Raw genomic sequence first — 14,703 nt, 5'->3', positions numbered from 1 at the left:
CGCTATTGCACTCCAGCCTGGAGACAGAGCAAGACTCCGTCTCAAAAAAAAAAGTTAATGTTTCTTAGTATTTCCCTATATGTTTCTTCTAAAATCAATGCTAAACTTAGAAAAGAAAAAGAAGCTTACACTTTCATTATTCTCTTCTCTGAGTCAGAAAGATGATTTTTGATGATAAGATTTTCACATTGCTGCAGTAAATCACAAATTATACCGATGTGAACTAGGTCCTCACACATTTTTCCTCCCCAAATATGATCTTGTGGGCATCTATTTTGAATCGATGTCTTTTTTTAAGCCTTTGTTCAAATCTTCTTTCAAATTGCTTTATGACCCCTATCTTTTAGGACCAAGGACTGAACATTCTTTTTTATTCTAAGAGGTAATGAAGCTAAGGAAGCTAACGGGACATGAATGCAAGCTGACCTGTTCAGTTACTAATTTGCATTTTAAAAAATAATAACAACAATGACGGTGATGACAAGTACCCTAAGATTGTTATCTTGGGTTTCTTAGAGTTGAGAAACCATTGCTAGCCAAACCACCCAAGACTCATTCCCTGGTTGTTGAGTTTGATAAATTTGTCTCTCTGGTGACACATACCTGGCTGGACCAACAGAGTGATGAAATTCTCTCCTTCTTGTCTAATTTTTCTTTTGGACTCTACTCAGCAATACATCTGAATTTCTGTGTAGGTGTCCAGCCTTTAGATTTTTCCAAGTGTTTCCAAAAATGTAATAAAACGGGCATGGTTGTTCAAGCCTACAATCCCAGCACTTTGGGAGGCCAAGGCAAGAGGATAGCTTGAGCCCAGGAGTTTGAGACCAGCCTGGACAACATGGCAAAACCCCATCTTTACAAAAATTAGAAAATTAGGAGGCGGGCTCCCGATCCAGTTCCATTCCGTTCTCCCACCACCGTCGCTGTGGGTCTCAGCAGCTCGCGCGGAGGGAGAAGTGGCAGCGGACAGGCAGCCCAGCTTCGAGAAGGCTCTTGGTGCGCCACGGCCCGCAGGCACCCGGCACGGCACGTGCCCTCCTCGCCACCAGGATGCCCAAGAGGAAGGTCAGCTCCACCTACGGGGCTGCCAAGGAAGAGCCCAAGAGGAGATCAGCGCGGTTGTCAGCTAAACCTCCTGCAAAAGTGGAAGCGAAGCCAAAAAAGGCAGCAGCGAAGGAGAAATCTTCAGATAAAAAAATGCAAACAAAAGGGAAAAGGGGAGCAAAAGGAAAACAGGCTGAAGTGGCTAACCAAGAAACTAAAGAAGATTTACCTGCAGAAAACAGTGAAATGAAAACTGAGGAGAGTCCAGCCTCCCTGATGAAGCAGGAGAGAAGGAAGCCGAGTCTGATGAACACCATACACCATGTCTTTTTTTTTTTTTTTTTTTTTTTTTTTGAGACGGAGTCTCACGCTGTTGCCCAGGCTGGAGTGCAGTGGCGCGATCTCGGCTCACTGCAAGCTCCGCCTCCCGGGTTCCCGCCATTCTCCTGCCTCAGCCTCCTGAGTAGCTGGGACTACAGGCGCCCGCCACCGCGCCCGGCTAATTTTTTGTATTTTTAGTAGAGACGGGGTTTCACTGTGGTCTCGATCTCCTGATCTTGTGATCCGCCCGCCTCGACCTCCCAAAGTGCTGGGATTACAGGCTTGAGCCACCGCGCCCGGCCACCATGTCTTATCAGTGGTCTCTGTCTCCCTTCTGGTACAATCCAGAGGAATATTTTTATCAACTATTTTGTAAATACAAGCTTTTTAGTAGCTCTAGAAACATTTTTGAGAAGGAGGGAATCCCATCTCATCCCATTTTTTAAGTGTAAATGTTTTTTTTTTAAGAGGTGAAATCATTTGCTGGTTGTTAATTTTTTGGTACAACCAGAAAATAGTGTGGGATATTGAATTATGGGAAGCTTTGACTGTCTCTGGTGTCAGCTTAACTTTCCATAGATGGGGGGTTAGTTTTCATATCCTATAATACAAAGCATATTAAATGGCAATATGTAGTCAGTCCTGCATTTAATGTCTTGAACATTTTAAATTACTTCTATTCCCATGTTGTTTTTTAGTAGAATTGCTTCCTAAAGAAAACTACTCTTTTTTTACGGCTCTCCCTGTGAGAATTATGTGCAATCTGCAACTTTGGTTGTGGTAGTCCTGATTTCCTAATACCTTTGTTACTGTACTGTGAAAGATTAAAAATTTGAATATGTAGTGTACACGCTATTCCAATTGTGAATTAGTGGGATGTATGTAACAGGTTATCAACATGTGAAGATACTGGTACCTGATAGCCTCTTAAGGAAAATTTGCTTCGGAATTTCAAGCTGGGAAGTCACTGGAATAACTTTAAAAATGAATTACAATTCATGGCTTTTTAGATTTTTGTTGCGTATGTTAAGAATTGTCTGTACTGATCGTCAATCAATAAAATCTCAATTATGAAAGAAAAAAATAAAATTAGCTAGGTGTAGTGGGGTGCACCTGTAGTCTCAGCTATTGGGAGGCTGAGGTGGGAGGATCTCTTGAGCCCAGGAGGTTGAGGCTGCAGTGAACTATGACTGTGCCACTGCACTGCAGCCTGAGAGACAGAGTGAGACCCCGTCTGAAAAAATAAAATGAACAGCCCCAAATCAGTGTTTTGAATAGTTTGAAATCAGTCTTATCTGTTGAGACAAGCACTGATGGATGTTGCTAGATTCCTGCCACCCTGTGTGTGTGTGTGAGGGGAAGGGATGCTGGGGGAAGGTAAGGATGGACACAGACAGGCAGGGCCTGTTCTGTTTTTCACAGGGCTGAATCTTGCAGCACATGTCATGTAATCAGGCTAAGGACAAATAATCCCTATGAATAAATTTATAGTGAATTGACCTACATTTCACATTAGATAAAACACACTTAAGTCATTAAATGAATTTTTCCCTCTGGTTCATTAGTTCCCAGCATGCTCTGATCCTCTGCTCATTTGTCATATGGCTCATGAAAGCTGAATATGGGAAAAAGAAACTAAATCACTGCATCTGTCCCCTTACCAGGTCAGGTTATGTTCCCCATGTTCCCCACAGAGGAGTTATTACGATGTTGGAGATTGACTGGTTCTGCGGTTGATCTTGGCTAAGAGACTGAGAAGCTACACTCGACATATCGGCCTTGTGGCGTTCTGCCAAGCACTGCGCACATTAGCAATGATGTGCCCGTGCTCACATTACCCAGGAGTCATCTGATGCTGAGAGCTTAGATTCAGCATTATGAGAGCTCTCGAGAATGGGTCTCATCAGAGTTCTGAGCAGCAGGGTTGATGAGTAAAGAGGCTGGGCCTTTAAAAAAACTCTCACTTGAAGCTCAAACCTTCAAGTTTTCCTTTCGTCTCTGGAGATACTCACTGAGTAAAGGTGTTGTAGAGGGAACCATTGTGGGTCAGCCCCAAATAGTATTTGCCGTGGCATGTAGGTCCAAGTGGACCTATTTTTTTTTAAAGGTGATGTCATTCTTGGTGTGGAACTCACGGTATTTCATGAAGCTGTTGGTCTGGCTTTGGAGAGTCTGAAAAACAAGTCAACATTGTAACATTAGCCATTCTAATGAGCCTGGGAGCAGTCAAGTGCAGGATTTTTATACATAAGGGCCAACATACAGTAATGCTCTAGGGTAGAAACAGGAGCTCTGAACAACAGAAAGAAGGAGAGCAGCATGAACAAGGCTGACTATGTGTCATCAGTGGCTGCCCCCAAAGCTCATGGGATCTTAGCTGGCATTACTAGAGTTACGGACAATGGAAATAAGGTGCACTGGGGAGACTGAAGTTATGATATTTGTCCAGCATTTTGGCCAATATTTTAAGAGGCAAAGTGGAACATGTTCAGGGTAAGTAATACAAAAGATGCCATATAAAAAATGATTCTATCCAAACAACATATACTAAGCCAAACCCAGAGCTGAGGGCTACAGATAACAGAAATGTAGGTGACACCTTCCCCACTCTCAAGGAGAGTTAGTAATGGCTTTCAGTCAGTTAGTAGTGGCAGAAAGAATGTAAGATTCATAGTTAGGTAAAAAGGAAACTCTATATGCTCAAATATTTTAAAAGTAATCATATGAAAGAGGATTAGTCCTGCTCTCTGTGTTACTGAGGTGGAATTAAATCCAGTGGGTGAAAGCCACAAAGACTCAGTTTAGCTCAGTATGAGCTGAAATTAACAACAGTGAGAGGAATTTAAAGGTGCAATGGACAGCTCAAGGGAGTTGTGAGATCCTGCTTCTCAGATGTTTAACAACAGGCCTGGCTTGGCACTGTGGCTCATGCCTGAGACCCCAGCACTTTGAGGGGCAGAGGTGGGAGGATCAGTTGAGCCCAGGAGTTTGAGGCTGCAGTGAGCCAAGATCACGCTACCGCACTCCAGCCTAGCGAGAGACTCTGTCTCTAAAAAAAGAAAAAGAGCAGGCTGGTCTGGCGCAGTGGCTCACGCCTTGGGAGGCTGAGGTAGGTGGACCACTTGAGCCCAGGAGTTTGACATCAGCCTGGGCAACATAGCAAAACCCTGTCTCAACTGAAAATATAAAAATAAGCTGGGCATGGTGGCATGTGTCTGTAATCCCAGCTATTTGGGAGGCTGAGGCAGGAGAATTGCTTGAACCCAGGAGGCGGAGGTTGCGGTGAGCTGAGATCACGTCACTGCACTCCAGCCTGGGAGACAGAGCAAGACTCCATCTGAAACAAACAAACAAACAAACAAAAAAGAAACAAAAAATAAAAATTAGCCAGTTTCATAACATGGTCTCAAAATAAATAAATAAATAGATAAAATTTTTTAAATTAATTTTTTAATAATAAATAAGAACAGGCCTGATGACCAGTAGTAGAGGTGGTGACTGGCACGTATACCCCCCTATTCATTCACTATTTACCCTACTCCATACCAGTGCACCAAGTACATTCGTGTGTTCCAAATTTTATGGATATAGTGGTGAGCAAAATCAAAGACCCTTCTCTCATGTAGCTTATACCTCCTGGGGAGAGACAAACATGAATCGAACAATCACAGGAGTGTATGTAAAACTGCAACTGGGAAAGTGTTTGATGGAAAGGCCCATTGGATGTTACAAGAGCAGATAAAAGGGTGTTTGACCTATCACAGGAGGCCGGAGATATCCTTGATGAGAAACCCTCAACTGAGCTGAGATCCGCAGGCTGGGTTGGGGTATAGAAGGGTGCTCCAGGCAAAAAGGACAGACTACGCAGGGTTCTATGGTAGGAAGAAAACTCTTAGATAACAGGGAGATGATTCTCAATGACATTTAAAGTCTCTTTCTTTTTACAAATTTTTATCTATTTATTGAATAGGTAATTCATAAATTGAACAAATTTCAAAGGTATGAAAGGGTACAGAGTGAACAGCAAGCCTCCCTTACTGCTCAGACCTTCTAGAGACAATCACTCTTGCCAGGTTTTTCTGGTCCTCCTAAAGGTATTCGATGCATCAACTAATATTCCTTTTTCTTCCCTCCACAAAATTGTAGTACCCTCTACACCATTTTACATCTTGCCTTATTCTCCTAACAATGTATCTGAGGCTCTCTCGGCACATTCACAGGTACCCTGCAGGTGTTTTAGCAGCCACACAGCAATCCAGTGAAGGAGGCACCATAGTTGAGTTAGCCTCTCCTCTACTGAGGCCATGTAGGAGAACTGCAAGCAAAACAGCAGTGAATTTCCTTGTATGCACAAAATTTTGCAAATCTATGATTGTCTGTAATGCAGACTTTGGTTTTCTTCTTTATATTGTGTCTGATTATAATAGTAATACATGCTTATAGGAAAATATTTGCAAAAATATATAATGCAGAATGTGAAAGTACTCACGAATCTCACCTTTCATAACCACTATGGCTATTCGTTTGTCCAGATGATTTCTAATCTAGAATAATTGAAAAAGAAGGGGCATGTCGCACCCAGAGCATAAGGCAGATTCCAGAATCTCTCCCTCTCTATGGTTTGGAGTTCACATGGAGAGAAGCTGTAATTCCTCCCAGAGGGTGCTGATGCATTCCTCTACTATAATAACTGTTTCTCATTTGGATTCTACAGATGACTTTGGGATACAAATTAATTTGTCAATGAAGGTGTATTTTCCAAGTAAGGGATCTAAAACTTTCATCAGATTCTTTTTTTTTTTTTTTTTTTTGAGACAACTTTCCCTCTTGTCTTTCAGGCTGGAGTGCAATGGCATGATCTCGGCTCACTGCAACTTCTGCCTCCCAGGTTCAAGTGATTCTCCTGCCCCAGCTTCCCAAGTAGCTGGGATTACAGGTGCCCGCTACCACACCTGGCTAATTTTTGTATTTTGAGTAGAGATGGGGGTTTCACCATATTGGCCGGGTTGGTCTCAAACTCCTGACCTCATGTGATCCTCTCTCCTCTGCCTCCCAAAGTGCTGGAATTACAGACGTGAGCTGCCACGCCTAGCCTCATCTAATTCTTCAAGGGGTATATGACCCCCCACCAAAGTTAAGAGTATCTACTACTAGAAAGAGCCATCAGATAAGTTTCCTTTTTCATTGAAGAGTGGTATTAAATCCTGCCAACTACACCAAGAAAAAAGAAAGAAAGAAAAAAGAGTGGTGTTAGTTTTAGCAGAGGGTTTTTCCAAGGGTTCCTAAATTATTGCAGAATTTAAATAAATTATTTAGCCTCATCTATTAAATAAGGGGTAATAATGGCAACTCATGGGGTGGTTATGAGGATTAAATAAGTTCATATTTGCAAGCACTTAGAAAGTTGCTGTCAAATCATAAGCCCGATTACATACATGTTTGTAAAGTAACACTAGTTCACGTGTTCCCCGCCTGCCCCAACCCCAAGGAGAAAACCAAGGTCCGTAGTAAAGAGCAGAAGACTTTTGACAAGCAGCCAGACCTCCTGAATAATTTCTAATACAGAATCTTCCCTAGGCAGCATGCTATCCCTATCCAGAGATCAAAACAGATCTAGGTCATTTGAGGAAGTAGCCAGGCCAAGGATGTTGAAGCACTGCGGTAAAACTCAGTGTTAATTATGCAGCTAGGAAGGACAGTTTTTTGTAGTTTAAAAGAAAGCAAATTATATGTAGACTAGATAGATACATACATACAAATGTATATATGTATGTACCTGTGTGTGTATATCATATTTATAAGAAACTATTTAATTTTAAATTGAGGATTTTTTTTTCAACAGCAAGAGAAGGAGTTACCTCTAAACTAAAATACATGAAAATTTACAGTTCAGGATGTGTAACCAGCAGGAATTACAATCACTTTACTCTTTCCTCATCACCTCCCCTTGCCAAAAACTATGTATGTACACATAGACATAATTATATCATTTTATTACTTATAGAATAATGCAGTTGAATTATGTTATCTAAAAGGTACTTCAAGTATTTCAGATGCTTTGAGGACTGTTGAAAAAGTGCATGTGCACGTCGATCTCAGGTCCTATTTTTTTCTCCTTCCATCTCACCATGCAGTGTCATAGAGTCCCAGTCCTGCACTCACTAAGCCTTAGGTGGGGGAATTAATTCAGTTCTGTCTCATTAAGTACTAAGCACAATGGCCAAGCGCAGTTGTTCGTGCCTGTAATCCTAGTGCTTTGGGAGGCCGAGGGGGGCGGATTGCCTGAGCCCAGGAGTTCGAGATCAGACTGAGAGCAGCATGGTAAAACCCTGTCTCTACTAAAAATACAAAAATTAGCTGGGTGTGGTGACACGTGCCTCTAATCCCAGCTACTCGGGAGGCTGAGGCACAAGAATTGCTTGAACCTGGGAGGTAGAAGTTACAGTGAGCCCAGATTGTACCACGGCACTCCAGCCAGAGTGAGACTCTGTCTCCAAAACAACAACAACAACAACTAGTACTGAGCACAAGCATTGGGCATCTAGTCTGTGCCAGAAGCATGGCATAAAGCAAACAGAAATCAAATGGCGTCTCTAGGCTCTACCTCTGTCGGCTTGTCTGTAAAATAAGGTGCTTGAATTAGATGATTAATCTCTCTTTTCCTAGCTCTGACTTCTATGATAAGAAGTAAAGCCAAGCAGTCGTTTGTATCTAAAAATCTTCATAACATTTACCAATAGGCTTCATGATCATCAAACTGCCACACAAATCTCATCACCTCTACTGTGGTCCCTCCAGCACTTGAATCATTAGCAATGTATCATTAATGCTGATAATGCATCATTAATAATGACAGGTTTTTTGTACAGTGCGTCATAATACCAAGAACGCTTCACAACAACCATGGGCCAGAGAGCTCTGGTAGTCTCATCCTTGCTTTTACAGACGAGGAAACTGAGACTGAGAAAGGTTGAAGGTGGCAGAATAAGGACTTGAACTCATGTCTAACTTGGGGTCAGGGCTCTTCCCACCCCTACCACCACTGCACTTATGAAATGCTAGTGGGCATTGCCCCCACTGTGTGCCTACATCTTCTCTCCCATCCACATGAGCAGGGGCAGTCCTATACAATTTCTTTATTGCACACGCAACATTGTGCCCACTGGGCACCTGCTTCACTCTGCACTCAGTGCAGGCCCCATCCCACACTTTCTTGGCAGGGCTGGGAGCTGCTGTGGGGTGAATCAGGGCTCTGTGGCCCAGCCCAAGAGAAAGAAGTTTAGTAGAGAGACCTAGGCACAGGCCCTGGCTGCCTGCCCTGGCAGAGGCACTCCCCAGGGCAGAAGCACAAACCCAGAGTTCTTTGTCCATCTTATCCCAGCATGAGCAGGCCCTGAATTGTTCATTGAAATTCCTTGAAGGAAGCTTGCTGTCAATTAGACTTGTTCTGTTTAAGGTTTAGATCTCAACAAAGATGAGTGGGTCATTTCAGTGCTTCTGTGAGTGACTCTGAGAGACCTAAAGCCAAGGCTGCCAGCCAGCCGGCCTCAGCCGTCCAGAACATGCTCCCACATTGACCTGCCTGAGGCCAGCCCTCGTGGGATGTTTCCAATAGTAATGATAAAAAATGTGCTTGAGCTTAGGTGGCAGTGGGAATATTTTTCAAAACACAGTCACATTCAAACAAATTCTGGGGCAGGCATGACCAACTCCTTTATAACCTAGGGAAGAGAGATTAGCTATGGGGAATTGGGTCCATGGAACTATTAAGTTGCAAAGTTGAGACAGGAATGCAGATCTTCCATACCTAGCCATATGATCTCTGCATTCTACCAGAATTCCACCACCCTGTAGAGCTGGTCAGGTTTATTTTGGAGACTCTCTCTCCTGCTCCAGGTTCCAGGGCTTTTCAAGAGTCAGAGGGCCGGGCACAGTGGCTCACACCACTTTGGGAGGCTGGGGCGGGCAGATCACCTGAAGTCAGGAGTTTGAGACCAGCCTGGCCAACATGGTGAAACCCCGCCTCTATTAGAAATACAAAAATTAGCTGAAGGGTGCTTGTAATCCCAGCTAATTGGGAGGTTGAGGCATGAGAATTGCTTGAACCCAGGAGGCGGAGGTTGCAGTGTGCCCAGATGGAGCCACTGCGCTTCATCCTGGGCGACAAGAGTGAAACTCCATCTCAAAAAAAAAAAAAAAAAAAAAGAAAAGAAAAAGAGAACCCCTACCTCATCATGAAACTGAGTCCTGCCTTCCTCTGGTGAATGGCATGAGTTCTGAAGTTGCCCTCTTCTTCTCCATCCACCTCATGAAACCTCTGTCTTTCTAAACCAATCACGGCTCCGAGGGAAATTCAGTAGGATTACATGTATTTGCACACAGATGTGAATTGATGAATGTTAACATACTTGTCAGGAATACTTGCGGAATCCCAAAACATAGGACTCTCTAAGGGTGAAATTTCAAGAGCTATTTGTAAGCACACAAAATGCACTTGTCTGCTTACTCCTTCAACTCTGTTCCAGATTCCCTACACAGCATGGAGGTTTGGTGGGATCGAGGGGAAGAGATGCTCAGGCCCAGAACATCTTTGCAGTTCTGAGCCCATGAGCAGTGACAGTAAGAAAAGTGGGCAGATAGAATGCAAAAGAGCTGTGCCCACCCAATTCAAGTACAGACAACGGATTATCCCATGTGACACAGCTGCTGAGAACAAAGTCAGGTTCATGACGCCACAGACCCGTTCCTACCGAGGAGACCAAGGCACTGTGTGCTCCCAAAGTCATCCCAGAACGATTGAACTGGGTTCCCAGCACTGTGAGGCCACAAAGTTCCAGACCAGCCATTCTTTTGCCACCCTCACTCCTCACCCCTGCTTGTTCTGGAAGCCCAGGTGCACTTCTGCAGCAAGGGAGCGCTAAATAATCCGCCCCCAGACTCTGGGGCTGGGCCAGGCTGGCGACTTTTCCGCAGGAACCTTGAGGCTCATTGGTTTATAGATTTCCCCAATCAAAAAACAAAGAATCCCAGCTACCTCTCCTTTTCATCTACTGTTGTTACACATCTCTCCAGACTGTCTCTGAATCTCCTGCTTCCTTCCCTGCTGTGATTGAAGTGGGCACTTTAGAAGCAGACTCATCTTCTCTCCCGTCTGCTCTGGGCTTTCAGCTTCATGCAGCAGTGCTCCCCCAAAGCCCAGCTATTCCCTCCTCCCTAAGAGTCCCTCCACTAATGCACCATCAGGAACCCCTGCTGCTAGCAAGAGGAATAGGAATGCTAACCTTAGCTGGGCGCCGATCACAGCTCAGGCTCCATGCTAAGTGCTTGTCTTGCATTTCCTCATTTAATCCTAACAAATGAATGATCTAAGTGCTATTTGTGTGTGTGTGTGCCAATTTTACAAGAGGGGAAACTGATGCACAGGCAGGGTAAGTAATTTGCCCAAGATCACATGGTTGGATCGTGGAGGAATTGAGGTGTTCTTGCTAATACAAACAAGCTGCAGGGAATAGCCTTGTGCTTTTAACTTCGGAAGCTCTAGAATAAATTCCTTAAAGGGGAATGATGGGATCAAACAGAAAGCACAATTAACATTTTAGATAAGTCTTTCCAAATTGTTCCCCAAAATGGTTTTATACATTATACTTCCATCAACTATGTATGAGAATGCCTGTTGTATCCTTGCCAGTACTGGATATTTTCAATTTTGTATCCCATTCCGATAAATAAGGATTTTGTTTTCATTTTCATTCTTTAGTTACTGGTGAGGAGGAGCATATGTTCATGTTTATTGGCCCATTATACTTTTCTGCCCAGATATAAATGTTAATAATATGAAACAACTGATTTCCTCCCCAGAATCCACATTTCCTTTATTCCCTGTATGATCACCCACTAGTTACCCAAAACAGAAATCCAGGAACAGACTCTGGGTCTTCCTTCTGCTCTTCTTTTTTTTTTTTTTTTTTTTTTTTTTGAGAAGGAGTCTTGCTCTGTCGCCCAGGCTGGAGTGCAGTGGCGCTATCTCGGCTCACTGCAAGCTCCGCCTCCCGGGTTCACGCCATTCTCCTGCCTCAGCCTCCCCAGTAGCTGGGACTACAGGCGCCCGCCACTGCGCCCAGCTAATTTTTTCTATTTTTAGTAGAGACGGGGTTTCACCATGGTCTCGATCTCCTGACCTTGTGATCCGCCCGCCTCGGCCTCCCAAAGTGCTGGGATTACAGGCGTGAGCCACCGCGCCCGGCTCTTCTTTCTTTCTTTTCTTTTCTTTTCTTTTCTTTTCTTTTTTTTTTTTTTTGAGATGGAGTCTTGCTCTGTCACCCAGGCTGGAGTGCAGTGGTGTGATCTTGGCTCACTGCAAATTCCACCTCCTGAGTTCAAGTGATTCTCCTGCCTCAGCCTCCTGAGAAACTGGGATTATAGGTGTGCCACACCTGGCAAATTTTTGTATTTTTAGTAGAGACGAGGTTTCACTATGTTGGCCAGGCTGGTCTCCAACTCCTGACCTCAGGTGACTCACCCACCTCACCCTCCCAAAGTGCTGGGATTACAGGCATGAGCTACCACCCCTGGCCTCTTTCTGCTCTTCTTTCTACAGCTAGTCAATCTTGACTGCCCCTTATATGCTTCTGGGATCAACTCCATACTGTCCCCACGATCCCCTGGATGGTGCAGGCTGTCATCACTGTTCTCAGAACAGTCCTTGGGGGATGCTGCTGAGGTAGCTACTGCACAGGCCTTGTCTTGTTTTATTCTCAATAACCTTAGAGTGGGTGCTGTTATCCCCATTGTCCACTGCGTGTTCCCCATCATGAGGGAGGATAACCTTCCTCCACCCCCTTCTCTGCTGCTCCAATGGCTTCCTCTCCTTGTCTTCTTGTCCCCATGTCTAAAGCTTTCACCTTCTGGGGAAGACCACGGGCCTGCTTTCAGCCTGCCTGGCCCCAGGGAAGGCCCTGCCGGGTCAGAGAGCCCATGGACAGGCCACATGATTCAGAAGCCGAGACAGTGCTCTGGCTCTGACCAGCTTTCTTGCTCTTTCTAAAGTGGACTTGTCCTCTTCTCCTTTTCCCTGTGTCTGCTCACATCTCCCTTTTCTTTACCCCCACTCCCGTTTCTACTCTTATTTTCTCTGTGGCTCTTGCGTAGTATAGACTTTCTTCCTCTGTGTTTTCCCATTTGTTTCTCTGTCAGTCTTTTCTTTCTTCGAGATGGAGTCTCACTCTGTGGTCCAGGCTGGAGCGCAGTGGTGTGATCTCAGCTCACTGAAACCTCTGCCTTCTGGGTTCAAGTGATTCTCCTGCCTCAGCCTCCCAAGTAGCTGGGCTTACAGGCACTCGCCACCACGCCCTAATTTTTGTATTTTTAGTAGAGACGGGGTTTCACCATGTTGGCTAGACTGGTCTCGAACTCCTGACCTCAGGTGATCTACCTGCCTTTGCCTCCCAAAGTGCCAGGATTACAGGTGTGAGCCATCGCGTCCGGCCTCCTGTCAGTCTTTTCTTTTCTTTTTTTTTTTTTTTGAGACGGAGTCTCACGCTGTTGCCCAGGCTGGAGTGCAGTGGCGCGATATCGGCTCACTGCAAGCTCCGCCTCCTGGGTTCACGCCATTCTCCTGCCTCAGCCTCCTGAGTAGCTGGGACTACAGGCACCCGCCACCGCGCCCGGCTAATTTTTTGTATTTTTAGTAGAGACGGGGTTTCACTGTGGTCTCGATCTCCTGACCTTGTGATCCGCCCGCCTCGGCCTCCCAAAGTGCTGGGATTACAGGCGTGAGCCACCGCGCCCGGCCCCTGTCAGTCTTTTCTAGTCCCACTCATTTAATTGCCTTTTTGTTTCCTTGCAGGGAGAATAGGATCTCAGGGCCCCAAGAAGGAAGCAGCAGGGAAAGGCACTACCTGATCCTCCACTGCAGGCAGAAAACTACTTCTGCTTTCTCTTGCTGCCTCTCGGGGTCAGCATGCAAGCCCAGGTGGGGTCCACCCCACCACAGACCCTTGCCCACCAGCCCTAAGGCTGGCCATTACCGTCACGTGGCCCTCTAATCCGCAGGAGTCAGTGTTCTCACCCCGAACTGCCATGATTCTCTCCCTGCTCACATGATTTCCTTGTGGCCGCTCTTGCCACCTTTCCTGAAATCAGGAAAAGGACCTTTGCCTCGGAGCGTCAGAAGAGGAGGAGTCCAGTGGAGCCCACTGAACCACCACCATCTGTGTTTTAGAATCTTTGGTGATTCTGACAATTCGAGTTCTCCATGGATGACAATATCTGCGGCCCAGTAAACTGGTTTAGAAAACTTCATTAGCTGCCTGCCGCAGGGGAGCAAAGGGCTAGTCTGTCCCTCAGGTTCACCCCACTGTGCTGTTGAGGCAGGCGTCCCTGGGCCCTCCCACCTGAGTCCCGCACCCTTGCTCCTCTCCTCAGATGAGGCTGGGACAGTTGATCTGCAGAGCTTTGGTGTCCCCACAGCAGGGGATGAGTAACACGTTTTCCCTACCCAGACAGCTGCCCTACAGCCTCCTTGTTCCTGCTTCTGGCTCAAGAGCCTGCTTAGATCAGGGTCTTTTCTGTTACACCCGTTTTTACTCTCAATCGGTTTTGTTGAATTTAACTGGGGTTTGGAAGATTAAAAACAAAGTCAACATTTATTTCGTGATTCTCTGGAAGCCCAGTTGCAGTTTAATCTTCGCAACAGGCTCCCATTTCCACCAAGGTTATAGGGTCTCCACCACTGTTCCCTACCACCTCTTTTTTTGAGATGGAGTCTCACTCTATCGCCCAGCCTGGAGTGCAGTGGCGCGATCTCAGCTCACTGCAAGCTCCGCCTCCTGAGTTCGCGCTATTCTCCTGCCTCAGCCTCCCGAGTAGCTGGGACTACAGGCACCCGCCACCATGGCCGGCTAATTTTTTGTATTTTTAGTAGAGATGGGGTTTCACCATGTTAGTCAGGATGGTGTCGATCTCCTGACCTTGTGATCCGCCTGCCTTGGCCTTCCAAAGTCCTGGGATTACAGGCATGAGCCACCGTGCCCAGCCCCATCATGCTTCTTAAACCTTGGCGTGTATCAGAATCACCGGGTGTGTTTGTTAAAATTCATATTCCTGTGAAATCTCAATCTCGAAGAAATAGCTGCATGCCTGTGTTGATGGCAGCACATAGCCACAGCTGCCAAGACATGAATCAAGCTAAGTGTCCATCAATAGATAAACAGATAAAGAAAATGTGGTATATATGCATGCTGGAATACTATCCAGCCTTTAAAAAGAAGGAAATATTGCATTTGCAGCAACCATGGATGAGTCTGGAGGATATTATGCTGCTAAGTGAAATAATAAGCA

General features: G+C 45.4%; 1 pseudogene; it reads left to right on the top strand.

Moving 5' to 3' along the window:
• Positions 1-1,050: 1,050 nt before the first annotated feature.
• On the top strand, positions 1,051-13,847 carry LOC144329765 (non-histone chromosomal protein HMG-14 pseudogene; annotated as a pseudogene).
• The last annotated feature ends 856 nt before the right edge of the window (positions 13,848-14,703 follow it).

The sequence above is a fragment of the Macaca mulatta genome, chromosome 7, assembly GCF_049350105.2.
Source record: "Macaca mulatta isolate MMU2019108-1 chromosome 7, T2T-MMU8v2.0, whole genome shotgun sequence".
Taxonomy (NCBI): domain Eukaryota; kingdom Metazoa; phylum Chordata; class Mammalia; order Primates; family Cercopithecidae; genus Macaca; species Macaca mulatta.
Note: the sequence above shows the minus strand (reverse complement) of the source record. Positions and strands in the feature narration are given on the sequence as shown.